This window comes from Saimiri boliviensis, chromosome 1 (genome assembly GCF_048565385.1).
Source record: "Saimiri boliviensis isolate mSaiBol1 chromosome 1, mSaiBol1.pri, whole genome shotgun sequence".
Lineage (NCBI taxonomy): Eukaryota > Metazoa > Chordata > Mammalia > Primates > Cebidae > Saimiri > Saimiri boliviensis.
The window spans coordinates 270,034,279-270,048,978 of NC_133449.1; the positions used below are offsets into that span (position 1 = coordinate 270,034,279).

At 45.7% G+C, this 14,700-nt stretch overlaps 1 protein-coding gene across 12 annotated transcripts in view; it reads right to left on the minus strand.

Moving 5' to 3' along the window:
* The window catches only part of PDZD2 (PDZ domain containing 2), a 472,221-nt gene that overhangs the window by 81,575 nt on the left and 375,946 nt on the right, over nucleotides 1–14,700 (minus strand). Inside the window, exon 1 of one of the 12 annotated variants that reach the window (XM_074386840.1) lies at nucleotides 11,263–14,128. The exons of the other annotated variants lie outside the window; for them this stretch is intronic. The gene's annotated coding sequence lies outside the window, so the exon portion shown is untranslated. Of the gene's footprint in view, nucleotides 1–11,262; nucleotides 14,129–14,700 lie in introns of those variants that run through there. 12 annotated transcript variants of the gene reach the window in all.

Consider the following 14,700-nt stretch of genomic DNA (forward strand, 5'->3'; position numbering starts at 1 on the left):
CAACCCCCACCTCCCGGGTTCAGGCAATTCTCCTGTCTCAGCCTCCCAAGTTGATGGGATTACAGGAATGCACCACCATGCGTGGCTAATTTTGTATTTTTAGTAGAGATGTGGTTTCTCCGTGTTGGTCAGGCTGGTCTCAAACTCCTGACCTCAGGTAATCTACCCACCTTGGCCTCCCGAAGTGTTGGGATTACAGGCCTGAGCCACTGCATCCAGCCGGGGCTTTGATTTTTTTAACACAAAAAGCCAAGGAAATTTAAGTCGAGATGTTAATTACTTTAGATTTTAACATCTTTGGATTATGACTTACAAGGGCATTTAATTTATTTGAAAATTATTATGTTCACATTTCATATCATTGCAGAAGTTCTGAAAAGTTGCACTAGACAATGTGGCTAGAAATAATTTTGGATGAGAAATACCATGGGGACTGAGTTTTAGTTTCTGGCAAATTTCGTCTTCCAGGGATGGGGGGCGGCAAGCCATCACTACCCATGAGACAGGTCTCTTGAGTTCAAGCTAAACGTCTGGTACTTAGAAATGTCCTATAACTGTTTCAAAGCATTTATGAGATCTCCTGGAACGCACAGTGACTAATATCATGTCGCAATCCTGAGTATGTTCTTTCTCAGCTAGCTCTTGCAGCCTTACAAATCAACCATGCGAAAGCGTGGCTTTTATCTCCAGCCATTTTCCTTGTGCAAGCATGCCTAGTCCCCAAGAAAACCTCAGGACTGGCTGCACCCAGTTCTCGCCATGGGTTTACGATTCCCAAGACTTGAAAGAAAGAAAAAAATTTGCAGATGTGACAGAAGACATCTAAGCTCCAAATCCCCAGGAAGCTCTGTTGGCTCATTCCCCTGGTCAGTATCCACAGGGGAGTGGAACGTGGTGATTTCCCTTTCAGGCTTCAGTCACACTAAGATTATTTTTAGGTTGCCAAAGGAAGCTCATTTTCCCAGTCTCTAGGGCAGATGTTTGAGTGACCGAAGGAGAACCAGATGGTCATCAGAGAGGCCTGGGCTAGGAATGAATAACCATTCAGAAAGTGGGAATCAGGACAACAATAAATCAGCACAAAATAGCCAGAAGCTTGCAAGTGACACATAGAAATTAAAACAGGAACCTACTGCTACACTCAACCCACTGCTTTCCAACTTAGAGAGTAACTCAGGACTAAAGAGGAAAACAGTAACACTAAAAAGTGAAACTTGCCAACCCAGGGCATGCTGTGGTACACGCAGGGCATGTGTGCGTGGATCCGAGGTCATCAGATGCAGCTGGGAGTGGGAGGAGCTACAGCGGATGCCCACTGCGCCACTCGGGCTGCGGCTCTGCAAGTGAATTAATACTGCCCTTGTTCCGGCTGAGCCCATTTCCAGTTTCCTCCCATTCATCACCCCCAAACAATCTGAATGGGCTTAACACACATTGCGATGGATTATTTTTATGTATTCAGATTTAAAGAGACCTCTTGGTTCCTCAGAGAGTTGAGGTAAAGCCATCACCGTTAAAGGCACAGGAATGTAATCAGTCATTAGCTCCCAACTGACCCTCTTGCAGTGGGTTTATATGTGTCACCTTCCCAAGACAGGACAGTGTCCTCTAGTAACTTTTAGTTCTTTGAAAATAACAGGAGATGTGGATGTCAAGGAGGAGAATGCATGCGTTCGTCCTTAGTACAGATTTCAAATTGAGGTAAGGTAAGAACAGGCATTCTCTGGGAAGTGAGACTCCCTCACTCTTGCTGTGGTCCCATGACCTAGTGGGTGAGAAAACTATGGGGTCTGGAGCTGTTCTTTGGATTCGGGGGCTGGCTGCTCAGGGTAGACCCCTGGGTCTTCTTTCTGGTCATTGCTCAGCAGGGTTGGCTGCCAGGTTCACTGCATTGGACGTATTTCTGGAAGTAGGACTGTGATATGCTTTACCCCAAACTCCAGAATGACAAAATCGGGTGTGTGCGCGCATACACATGCACACAGGAACATCTCAAGACATGCAAAAAGCGGAGGTGGGACGGCTGCTAAAAAAAAAGAGGCGGTGAAAGAGCCCGAAGAAGGAAACAGTGCTGGGCGCAGTTGCTCATGCCTGTCATCTCAACCCTTTGGGAGGCCGAGACGGGCAGATTGCTTCGAGCCTGAGATCAAGACCAGCTTGGGCAACGTGACAAAACCCCGTCTCTGCAAAAAAATACAAAACCTAGCTGGGTGTGGTGGCACACGCCTGCAGTCTCAGCTACTCGGGAGGCTGAGGTGGGAGCTTGAGCGTGGGAGACAGGCTGTAGTGAGCCGAGATCGCGCCACTGCGCTCCAGCCCGGGTGACACAGCCAGACACTGTCGCCAAAAAAGAGAGAGAGAGAAGAAAGAAGTAATTGGCAGGAAACAAATTTAATTATCAGAGGGGGCCCTGATACAGCAGCCGAGTCAAATCCAATTCAGCAGCAACAGTCAGGTTCTTTTCTAGACAAACCTTTCAGAAAACGTGTCATACTCTTACATGGCTTATTGTAACAGAAAAAGATTGTTTTAACTGGGTATGTCATTTAGGTTTCAGATGAAGAGTTAAGACGTCGGTGGGCTGGGCACGGTGGCTCACACCTATAATCCCAGGACTTTGGGAGACTGAGGTGGGTGGATCACTTGAGGTCAGGAGATCAAGACCAGCCATGGCAACATAGTGAAATCTCATCTCTACTAAAAACACAAAAATTAGCCGGGCATTGTAGCGAACACCTGTAATCCTAGCTACTAGGGAGGCTGAGGCAAGAGAATCACTTGAACACAGTGGGTGGAGGTTGCAGTGAACCAAGATCATGCCACTGCACTCCAGCCTGGTTGACAGAGTGAGACTCCGTTTCCAAAAAAAAAAAAAGGCATGGTGGTTACATTTGTACATTGGGGCTCACTGTTAAGTTCCAGGCAGCGCTCTCCCGCTTTCTGCTGCCTTCTCCAGATCAACATGAGCTGCTTGCTGCTTTCTTCCTTCCTTTCCTGTTCCTTCCTTCCTTTCTTTTTAGGAACAGTGCTGAGTTCGTGGGCTTTCCTGACATATATTTCTAAGGGCAGGCACTTCTTTAAGACTCTTTTGGGAAAGCTGAGACGCTGGTGAGTCCATGGGGAAGGAGCAAAAAGAGAGGCTGTTCCAGGCTCACATGATCACCTAGCAGGGCTCAGCAAACTCATGCCTGGGGGCCAAATCTGGCCCAAGTACTTGATTTTGTAAAGTTTTACTGGAACACAGTCGTACCCATTCATTTACTAATTATTGCTTATGGCTGCTTTCAAAGTACAAAGGCAGAGGTGAGCAGTTGCAACAGAGACTATTTGGCTAGCAAAGCCTGAAATGCTTATATCAAGCAATTCTCCTGCCTCAGCCTCCTGAGTAGTTGGGATTACAGGTGTGTACCACCACACCCGGCTAAGTTTTGTATTTGTAGTAGAGACGGGGTTTTGCCACGTTAGTCAGATTGGTCTCAAACTCCTGACCTCAGGTGATTTGCCTGCATTGGCCTCCCAAAGTACTGGGATTACAGGCATGAGCCACTGTGCCCGGAGCTATTCATCAGAACATGTTTCTGTTCATGTCTTCCACTCACAAATCTAATGCCTTTTCCATCCTAGCTAAGTGCTTATGCAGTTGGGCTGTAACTTTTGCAGCTTGAGGGGTGACAGCAAAACTAGCACGAATTTTCCTTCTTCACAGTTTCAAGGATAGAAGATCCATTGTTACCACTGATCTTGAAACCTCAGCATATGACTTTTCTTCCTTCCTCAAGAACGTTTCCACTGAAAGGAAGCCCCGTACGGCTTCTCTCTGGCATAGCTGCATGGCCAGCATCACTGCTTGCTCTACGGGGCCATTATGAAGTGGAATACAAATGGCTTGGTCACAGGAACCATGACACCACAACAGTGGATCTGATCATGGAGCTGGCTACGTGGCAGCTAGTGTAGACGCAGTGGAGACACTGGATGAGGGGGTCATTCACGTCCCAGGCAGGACAGAGCAGAACAGCGTGAGATCTCACCACTCTCAACAGAATGGCACGCAACTGAAAACTTATAAACTGTTTGTTTCTGGAATTTGCCATTCAATATTTTCTGATAGAGCTTGACTGTGTGGGTCACTGAAACTGTAAGAAGCAAAACTTTGGATAAGGCGGTGGGGGGTGGCTACTGTCTAACAGGCTAGGAATAGTTCACACTCTAGACCTACCCATCTCTCCACTGCCGTCTGTATCCAGAGTCATTATGAAGACGTGAGAATTTTCAGAAAAGGTGACTTAGGAAGTGGAAAGGAAGGAGCTGACAAGGAGAGACATCTTAGGGAAGAAGCAAACAGCACAGTTCCTCTAAAAGCAACTTTCTCACCCGGGGTTCTGTATAATTTTATCTTTAAATGTCATTTTTAAGTCGTACAGATAAACTCTTTAAAACAACAAGGATTCTCTTTTTAGAATGCACATACTTTGCTAACTGTCCCAGGATCACTTGCCACTGTTTAAGTCAGTTTTAAATCAGACTGCTTTCCTAACACACACACTGCTTGGAAAAATGGAAGAGATTGGTTTGTATTTTGGCCTATCGGGTTGGTGGTGGTGGTGAAATGAGAGAATGTGGCTTGGAGGAGGAGGAGGGAGGGGCTGCCTAGGAGAGGAGGCAGTAGGGACCTCAGTGGGAAGTTCGCACCAGGATGAGGGCTCTGAGCTGCGGGGGGCCTGTGAAGGCAGCAGGCATCAACTGAGCAGGAGGGGATGACGGGAGGGCTCAAAGGCAAAGAGAATCCCATTCAAAATACTGCGTAGGGTCAGCCCTGACTTCAGGAAAAAGCGAAGGAAACTCTGTTCTTCCTCTCCCTCCATGCCAAGGGGTCCTTGCTCCCAGAAGCCAGTACCTCTACTGGCAGGTGACTTCCCACTGCCCGTCACTCACATGGCTTCCCACCTCTCCATCCTCATGACCACCAATCCTGCAGCACAGGCTCTGGTTACTTCTCAGGGGGGCTACGCACGGCCAAGGCCCCCACATTCATCTCTCCATCTCCATCCTGCCTTTCTTCAATCCTACTCCTCCTCTGCCCCACTTCCTGAGTAATCTTAAAATGAAAACTCTGACCCTGTCACTCAACTGAAAAACCATCAGTGAGTCATTTTCCTTGTAAAAGAAGTCATAATTCCATAGTCTGAAACTAAAAGTGTGGGCTGAACATTTTGCTTAACAGACTTTGTGGCTCTCTGGATAGACTCTGAAATGTCCTATTTGAGGACCACTGTACATGTTATTCTTCTGTTCCAGAATGCCATCCATTTCTGCAGGTGTTCCTGTGGACATCCTATGGAAGAGTCAAATGCCACCCATCCAATGACCCCAGGCTGATTCCTGGAAGGAATCAGATCTCTTCTCTAGCTCAGTATTGCATGTGGCTCCTTGAGGATTCATTATGCAGAAGAAGGAAATATGAAAAGTACAGAAATAACCATAATTCATCATGGAATATAAAAAATGCTACGAGAGATGGAACAAGACTTGGGTCTGCCACCTATGTATCCCCAAAGCACCCGGCACAGTGCTCAGAGTGTGGACGGAGATGGCAGGCTGGCCGCCATCCAGCGTTGATTCGTACAATGACTCAGTTGTGGGCATCTGCAGGGTTATGTTATGAACTACTGTGCTTGTTTCTGGTATCAGTAGGAAGAGCACTAGGAAGAATTCCAGATGTCTGCTGTGGGAGCTAAAGAGGAGGGGTCGACGGGTGACACAAAGGCCACCTTTTGCTACTCAAAGCTTAAAAGATAATTCCACAGATAGTTACTGAGTAGATATATTTGTTTCAAGGGGAAATAAATTTGATTATCCAAACAAAATCCTCATCAACACATTTTGGAAAACGCCTGCCCCATTTACAAACCAGGAGTTGGCTTCCTGATTATAAGTGCTCAAATGTAAGAAACAGGTACAACTGACAATCAGAGAACGCAGAGATGACTGAAGGCTTGGAGGAGTTAGGAAGTCTCCGTGAGGAGGCCATGTGCCGTGGCTCATGCCTGTAATCCCAGCACTTTGGGAGGCCGAGACAGGTGGATCACTTACGGTCAGGAGTTCGAGACCAGCCTAGCCAGCATGGTGAAACCCCATCTCTACTAAAAAATATAAAAATTACCCTCATATGGTGGTGTGCGCCTGTAATCCCAGCTACTTGGGAGGCTGAGGCATGAGAATTGCTTGAACTAGGAAGGCTGAGACATGAGAATCGCCTGAACCCAGGAGGCACAGGTTGCAGTGAGGTGAGATCACGCCATAGCACTTCCTCCTGAGAGACAGAATGAGACTCTGTGTCAAAAACAACAGCAACAAAAAACTAACATCAAGGTAAGCAAATAGTAACAGTAGAGGGTGGGATGAGGAGTTCGTCCTAAATTGCTCCATCACTTTGTGAAATTTCTGCCCTGATTCCACAGGGGAACCTCTAACCTCTTGTATTTTGCTTTGTTTTTATTTCTCAGGCTCTGAGCTACCATGTTGCATAAGATGTGGCTAAAAAGAGAAAAATGTCAAAAAAAATTCCCATCTTCCAATGCTCATGAAGTCTTTAAGTGAGGTGGGTTTTTCTTTTCCCCCTGGCACCCAATGCCCATTTATCTAACTCACCTATAAGCTGTCAAAGATCATTTTTTTGGACAGGCACAGTGGCTCATGCCTGTAATCCCAACACTTTGGGAGGCCAAGGTGGGTGGATCACTTGAGGTCAGGGGTTCGAGACCAGCCTGGCTAACATGGTGAAACCCCATTTCTACTAAAAATACAAAAAATTAACCAGGTGTGGTGGCGTGCACTTATGTCCCAACTCCTTGGGAGGCTGAGGCAGGAGAATCGCTTGAACCTGGGAGGTGGAGGTTGCAGTGAGCCGAAATCATGCCACTGCACACCAGCCTGGGTGACAGGTCAATCTCAAAAAAAAAACAAAAAACAAAAAACAAAAAAAACATTTTGTCATTTGCCTAAAAACCAGCACAATAACTGAAACTGAAACTAAGTGAGGATCTCCTGTGCCTCTTAAGAGTAAGGTTCTGACAGTGCCGCATATTATTTCCGTTACAGTCTCAGAAGACATATCTCAAGGATTTTTGCTACCTTAAAGGCCCAGCGAAGCTCATAAAGAGTTATCCTGATATATACGGCGCAAAAATGAACCACATGACCCTGTTCCACCCCCGTAGTTATTGCCATCATTTTGTCTATGGAAGAAGAAATTCTTATTTCAGTTTCATTTCTCAGCAGCCACCTTCCTTTGAGTCTTAATATATTCTATTTTGAGCATGCATGGTGGCTCATGCTTGTAATATCAGCACTTTGGGAGGCTGAGGTGGGCGAATCACAAGGGCAGGAGTTCGAGACCAACTTGGCCAACATGGTAAAACCCCATCTCTACTAAAAATACAAAAGTTAGCTGGGCGTGGAGGTGGAGGTTGCAGAGACCCTAATTGTGCCACTGCGCTCCGGCCTGGGCAACAGAGTGAGGCCCTGACTCAAAAAAAAAAAAAAACCAAAACTTTTCTATGTAAATAACATGAGCCATTTACTCCCTTGAGAATTGCAAATTGCTTGGATGAAAACGTAGCAGAGGGCCAGGCAGGCAGCCGGGACAGGTAAGTGTGCCATGGGAGTAAGCCTGATTCAAACTTCAGCAGTTTTCCAGGCAATCCATCTTGGCCAAATATTTATTCTTATCTCCTTTCTTTCTCCACTTAAAATAATCACTTCATCTTCTTAAGTATCAAACCAAACCAAACAAAAACCACCCCCTAATGTAAATCTTATTTTCTCAGACCAGCAATAATTGCCATCTTGTCTTTCTTATCTTGCTCTGGCAATCCGGCACAAGGCATTGAGTTTCAAGCAACCTTTTATATGTCTTGTGCCAGCTGAAGTGTTGCTTAAGGAATGTCTAAGTGAACTGAGACCTACTTGGGGAAGTCCGGGACTGAGGCGGGGGAGAGAGAGAAGTTCATAGTTTGGGGCAGTGGAGACAAAAGGCACAACTTGGGGAGCCGTGGATCGGCATGTGTTGCTGCCTGCTGTGGGTTGGTGCTGAGACGAAAGCATTTTCTGCATCAGCAGCTCTGGTCTATATAATAGGAACTGGTGTCTGGGAAGGCTACGAGAACAATGATGTGCCAGCCAGTCTGTCCTCGTGAGGATCCGGAGCAGGCTGGGGGATCTGTGCTTCTCAGTTTCCCATGAGTGCCACAAACACCTTGGCCTCACTCCCTCTGTCCCTGAACTGCAGAAAGTAGGGAGACAGTTGGGGGCTTTAAACCTCCTCCCTCTGTCCCCGAACTGCAGAAAGTAGAGAGACAGTAGGGGGCTTTAAACCTCCCCTTGTCTCAACGCCATGCACACAGAGGTGGGTCCCTGGCCGTCACGCAGCCCCTAGCCGAGAGACTCTCAAAAACCTTGCCACTTTCACTTTTTTTTTTTGGGGAGACGGAATCTTGCTCTGTCACCAGGCTGGAGTGCAATGGTGTGATCTCGCTCACTGCAACCTCCACCTCCCGGGTTCAAGACATTCTCCTGCTTCGGCCTCCCCAGTAGTGGGGAACACAGGTGTGCACCACCACACCCAGCTAATTTTTGTATTTTTAGTAGAGATGGGGTTTCACCATTTTGGCCAGAATGGTCTCAATCTCTTGACCTTGTAATCTGCCTGCCTCAGCCTCCCGAAGTGTTGGGATTACAGGCGTGAGCCATTGCACCCCGCCCACCACTTTCACTTTTTATAATGTTGCTGGGCATCAGAATTACCAGAAACACAGACTGCTGAGCCCTACCCCACCCACATCCGCCAGGTAGGCCTCTCCAGAGCACACAGGAGCCAGATGGGGGAAGCTCCCTGCGCCCATTCATGTGTCTGCATCCAGGGATCCTTCTGCATTGCTGTGACATCTATGAAGTCTGTACTACATTCGTGTCTTCTTCCCGGCTCTCTTCCCCTCACGGCTGCCTTGAGCCATAACGTGACTTTTCCAGGGGAACGAGCTTGCTCTCAGCAGAGTCCTCCCTCGCGTCGCAGGTCTCCAGCTTATAAAATGCAAGGTTGGGACCAGCTACTCCCCCAGGTTCCCTGCAGCTCTGACACTTTATAGTTGTGTTTACCACAACTCACGTCTCTGACTCTCGCAGTTCTGGGCTCTTTGCCCTGGTGCCTTTTTGGGCTTTTCACTTATATCCTGCTTATTTCTTCACCAACTCCCCCTGGGATGTGTAATCCTTTGTTTTTGCTGCTGATTTGTGAAAAACCAAGTCCTAAATTCCCTCCAGCTGCTTGCAGGTTTCTAACCTTAACCAAATAAAAAAGAAATCTGCTTACCTGTTAATGAGCTGCTATTACAGATGTCCCATTTTAAGAGAAGGGACACTGTGTTCTCCCAATGTTACGTTTCAAAAAATGACCTAAATCACTGATATTCTTATCCCAGACAGAAATTCGCAGAAGGGAGAAGCAGAGAGACTTTTTCTTACTTGGGGACAGAAATGAATGTCCACTATGTGCCAAGTCCATTTTTTTTTTTTTTTTTTTTTTTGAGATGGAGTTTCGCTCTTGTTACTCAGGCTGGAGTGCAATGGCGTGATCTCGGCTCACCGCAACCTCCACCTCCTGGGTTCAGGCAATTCTCCTGCCTCAGCCTCCTGATTAGCTGGGATTACAGGCACGCGCCACCATGCCCAGCTAATTTTTTTTTTGGTATTTTCTTTAGTAGAGATGAGGTTTCACCATGTTGACCAGGATGGTCTCGATCTCTTGACCTAGTGATCCACCTGCCTCGGCCTCCCAAAGTGCTGGGATTACAGGCTTGAGCCACCGCGCCCAGCCGCCAAGTCCATTTTAAACTACTTTTTTCTTTTTAATTTTTTTTTTTTTTTTTTTTGAGACAGGGTCTGGCTCTGTCACCCAAGCTGGAGTGTAGTGGCGCCATCTTGGCTCACTACCACCTCTGCCTCCAAGGTTCGAGCAATTCTCCTGCTTCAACTTCCCAAGTAGATGGGATTATAGGCGTGAGCCACCATGCCTGGCTAATTTTTTTGTATTTTTGAATTTTTAGTAGAGATGGGGTTTTGCCATATTGGCCAGGCTGGTCTTGAGCTTCTGACCTCAAGTGATCCGCCCACCTAGGCCTCCTAAAGTGCTGGGGTTACAGGCATGAGCCACCACGCCTGGCCCTCATGGTATGCAGGCTGGGGAAGACAGTGGAAGGTGACCAAACCTTACGATGAGAGGTATGCAGGGGGCATTACGGGACGGTCAGAGGGTGCATCAACCATCCCCATCTGCACACTGTCCAACCATCCATCTATCTCATACACACAGTGAGAGGAAGGACCTGGAGGCACAATGAGCAACCCTGACGGGGCCCTGCCCCTGCGGAGCCTCCACTAATGTCAGATGACGTAAGTGAGCTGTCACTTGAATAATGATGTCACTGCCATCTGAGTTAAGGGCCATGAAAGACAACATAGGGCACACTGTGTGCTGGGAGCCCAGGGAGGTAGGATGTGTGCATCTGGGAAGACTTCCTGGAAGAGGTGAATCCTGAAGTTACAGAAATAGGAAGTGGAAGTCCAAAGAGGGCAGACTGCTTTTGACCGGGGGGCAGAGTGGAGAATCTATAATCAGAGGCTGCGATTGCTCTTGGCTCAGAGAGGCTGCGAGGCTCAGTCCACACTGCGCACAGAAGCAGCCTCAGTGCTAACACTCTATCCTCATGGCCTCAGAGGAAGAACATTCACTCCCCTTAGATGCAGAGAGCTCCATGCCAGTGTCTCTCAGCATTAACGGTTTTACTCTGTGAAGATCTGACTTCCAGTCAGACGCTGTGTCTTTCTGTTTTAATACTAATCACAGGTTTACACCCTTGGTGTTCACTGTTCTTTGTCTAAGACTCTAAGTTTAATTTGCCAGAAAAATCCAGGTCAACCCTGAAACAAGAGAGTGTTTCCCATCTAGGACACCATGAATCAACCAAAAATGATACATTCAGATGCTGTAACAGAAGTTCTAGATGCCCGGACAGATTTGGAAACATTTAGAGCAGACATCTGATCAATTATTCAGTCCAAATAAAACACAAGAGCCCCTCTCTCCTTTCTTCCCACAGGCCTAATATCTGCACTCAAGGGTACTGGCTTTCAGGTCCCCAGACCCCTGCCAGTTCCACCAACAAAGAAAGAGTCAAACACCCATATCACCCATATCACACTCACAGAATTGGAAGGTCCTGCTTTGCTCTTCTTTCAAGAAATAGGTCCTTTATTCCTTCTAAAACCTGAATCGCCCAAAAGTTCTCCAAGATCTTTCCAAACTTGTGATTCCAAAAATGTTAGAACTGATTCTCTTGATGCCAAAGGAAGCCGGATACAGGTCTCCTGATTGATGTGCTAAACAAACTCTTCCAAGCTGAGCGTTGACAATTGCAGATTTGGCAAAGACAACCATTACTTCCATTTTGTTTGTTTTTGTTAAAAATATAAAAAGGGAGACAGCCTCCAATCACTTAATAAGTGTCATCCGCTTTATGCCGTTACACTGAAACTCTTCCTTTCTCTTCATTTTAAAGTTTCTCTCTCAGAAGGCTAGAACATTGACTTTTCTCCGAAAAATCTCTTTTCTTTTTCAGATAAAGAAATTATTTACACTTGAGAAAGGACACATACTTTGTTTGAATAGCCAATAGTCATAACGCATGTGCCACTCATTTTATTGGAGATCTTAAACATTTAAATGACATGCCAGATTCTTATTTAAAATATTGCTAATATTCTTAACTAAAATATTCTTATTTAAATACTGCATAGTCAGGCAAGGTGACTCACTTCTGTAATCCCAGCTATTTGGGAGGCCAAGGTGGGAGGATCACTTGAGGCCAGGAGCTTGGGACCTGGCTGGGCAACACAGCAACAAAAAAATACTTAAAAAATTAGCGGGGCATGGTGGCATGTGCCTGTAGTTCCAGCTACTCAGGAGGCTGAGGTGGGAGGATTGCTTGAGCCCAGGAGTTTGAGGTTCCAGTGAGCTATGATCACACCACTGTATTTCAGCCTGGGTACCGCCAGAGCAAGACCCTATCTCTAGAGAAAAATAAATTCTTACTGCAGAGCAGAAAATGAAGAGAGATTTGGGGAAGAATGGCCAATCAGGTAGAACAGGATCACAGGTGATATGGGGAGAGGCTAGACTTTGATATTTCTGAGATGAAATTGGCAGTCTTTAATCTTGGATGTGGTGGTGACAGTGGGGGTGGGTGGCAGATATCGAGCCCTGTCACTGAAGCCAAACCCCACTGAGATGACTGACAATTATGCAAATGACAGTGGGGTTCCGCCATCCTGTCCCCATTCTCTTTTTCACTGGCTTCTACTCCTCAAACTTAATAGTCACCATATGGTTTTATTCTAAGCATGGATGGAGCTTTCTGAGAGGGAAATCTCATTGCTATTTATTAGAGCCATTAAAAATAAATCATAAGGGGGGTGCATGGCGGCTCCTCGGCATTTGTATTACATCTGCTCAGCCTAAGTGCTCAGAACACACCATGACATACAGGTGCAAAAATAGTCCGTGTCTGGCTGGAATTTGGCGGCAGATTTAATCATTATCATCTGTGAAATAAAAGGCTTTTTGTACCTTAATTGATTAAAACAGTACCACATTTCTTTGAGTGGGCCTTTCATTTTTAAAAATGCTGAAACAAAGAATCTTGGATTGTAAACATATAATTAAAAAATGAAAAAACATTTTTTCAGTAGTTCTGCAACTTTAATTTTTAAATTTTTTTTTTATTTTTTGGAGTTCTGTACCTGTATAAGAAACAGCAGGGCCGACCCTGGTAAACTATGAGGCCTAGAAAATCCCTGCTTCCCGCTGCCCACACTTCCTGCGCTCTGCAGGGCTCGGTCTTAGGCCTGGTTCCACCCGTACCACCTCCTCCGTGAGTGATGGGGTGGAGCAAAAGTGGAAGGGGGTGGAGGTGGCGTCCTGTCTGGTGCACAGGGAAGGGAGAATTGTCAAAGCAGGATCCGTGCTGGTTTCTCCACCGAATATAATGGGCTTAGGAACGGTGTATTAAGAGCTTCAGGTGATGGCTGGGCGTGGTGGCTCACACCTGCAATCCCAGTACTTTGGGAGGCTAAGGTGGGAGGATCACCTGAGGTCAGGGGTTCAAGACCGGACTGACCAACATGGAGAAACCCTGTCTCTACTAAAAATACAAAATTAGCCGGGCGTGGTAGTAATGAGATTACATGCCTGTAATCTCAGCTACTTGGGAGGCTGAGGCGGGAGAATCGCTTGAACCCGGTAGGCAGAGGTTGCGGTGAGCTGAGATTGCGCCATTGCACTCCAGAGCCTGGGCAACAAGAGTGAAACTCCGTCTCAAAAAAAACAAAACAAAAAAAAAAACAAAAAAAGCTTCAGGTGACATGATAGAGAAACCCAGAAACAGGCCAGGGCAACAGGCATACTGGTGGCAAAACACTGCTGAAAGCCTTAGCTTCTCCTTCAAGGCAGCACAAAGCTTTCCGAATCCAGTGTGTTATGACAAAATGTACTGAAATTCCCTGGAAAAAACTATAGCGATAAACTCATAAAACAATGTGTGAGTAATCGGCAAACCTGTCTAAAGATAACGTTTTTGGTGATGGTGGGAACTGGCCTATGCTGCAAGTGTAAATTACTATCATCTCTCCAGGAAAAAAACCTTTGACTAAGTAATTTTACTGCTATAAGCCATGTAAGGAAATGTCCAAAAAAAAGGTAACACAGAGAGCTATAGGAGCCAAGATGTTCTATACAAAATTAACAGTTTGAAAAAATGTGACTATAAATGTGAGCTACATTGGTGAAACAAATTATGGCACTTTCATGTTAAGGAATATTAGCCATTATAGATCGTGTTTCAGAAGACCCTTTAATAACACAGGGATACGCTCATGATTATGCCATTAAGACCATAGCAAGTTTTGTATGTTAATGTTAATATAAGGTCAACTAAAAATACAAATGTGCGTAAAGAAAAAAATCAAGCCGGGCGCGGTGGCTCAAGCCTGTAATCCCAGCACTTTGGGAGGCTGAGGCGGGTGGATCACAAGGTCGAGAGATCGAGACCAACCTGGTCAACATGGTGAAACCCCGTCTCTACTAAAAATACAAAAAATTAGCTGAGCATGGTGGCACGTGCCTGTAATCCCAGCTACTCAGGAGGCTGAGGCAGGAGAATTGCCTGAACCCAGGAGGCGGAGGTTGCGGTGAGCCGAGATCGCGCCATTGCACTCCAGCGGGTAACAAGAGTGAAACTCCGTCTCAAAAAAAAAAAAAGAAAAGAAAAAAATCAATTGGAAATCCACAGCAAAATGTTATAGATGGCTATCTCTGAATATAGGACTGTTGGTGATTTATATTGTCTTTAGGATTTTTTTTTTTTTGGTTATTTGGTTAAAAACCTTTACATAGGAACGCATTACTTTTATACTCAGAAAAACTCATAATTATGCATAATTTAAATTGAATATAGTCATTAAAATTATAAATTTATAAAAAGTGTAAGTAAATAATAATTTAAATAAAAATACATGATGTAACATGTAATAGATTTTATTTATGTGATAAGTCATTTATTAGAGCAGTATTTAGTATACAAAGTTCCC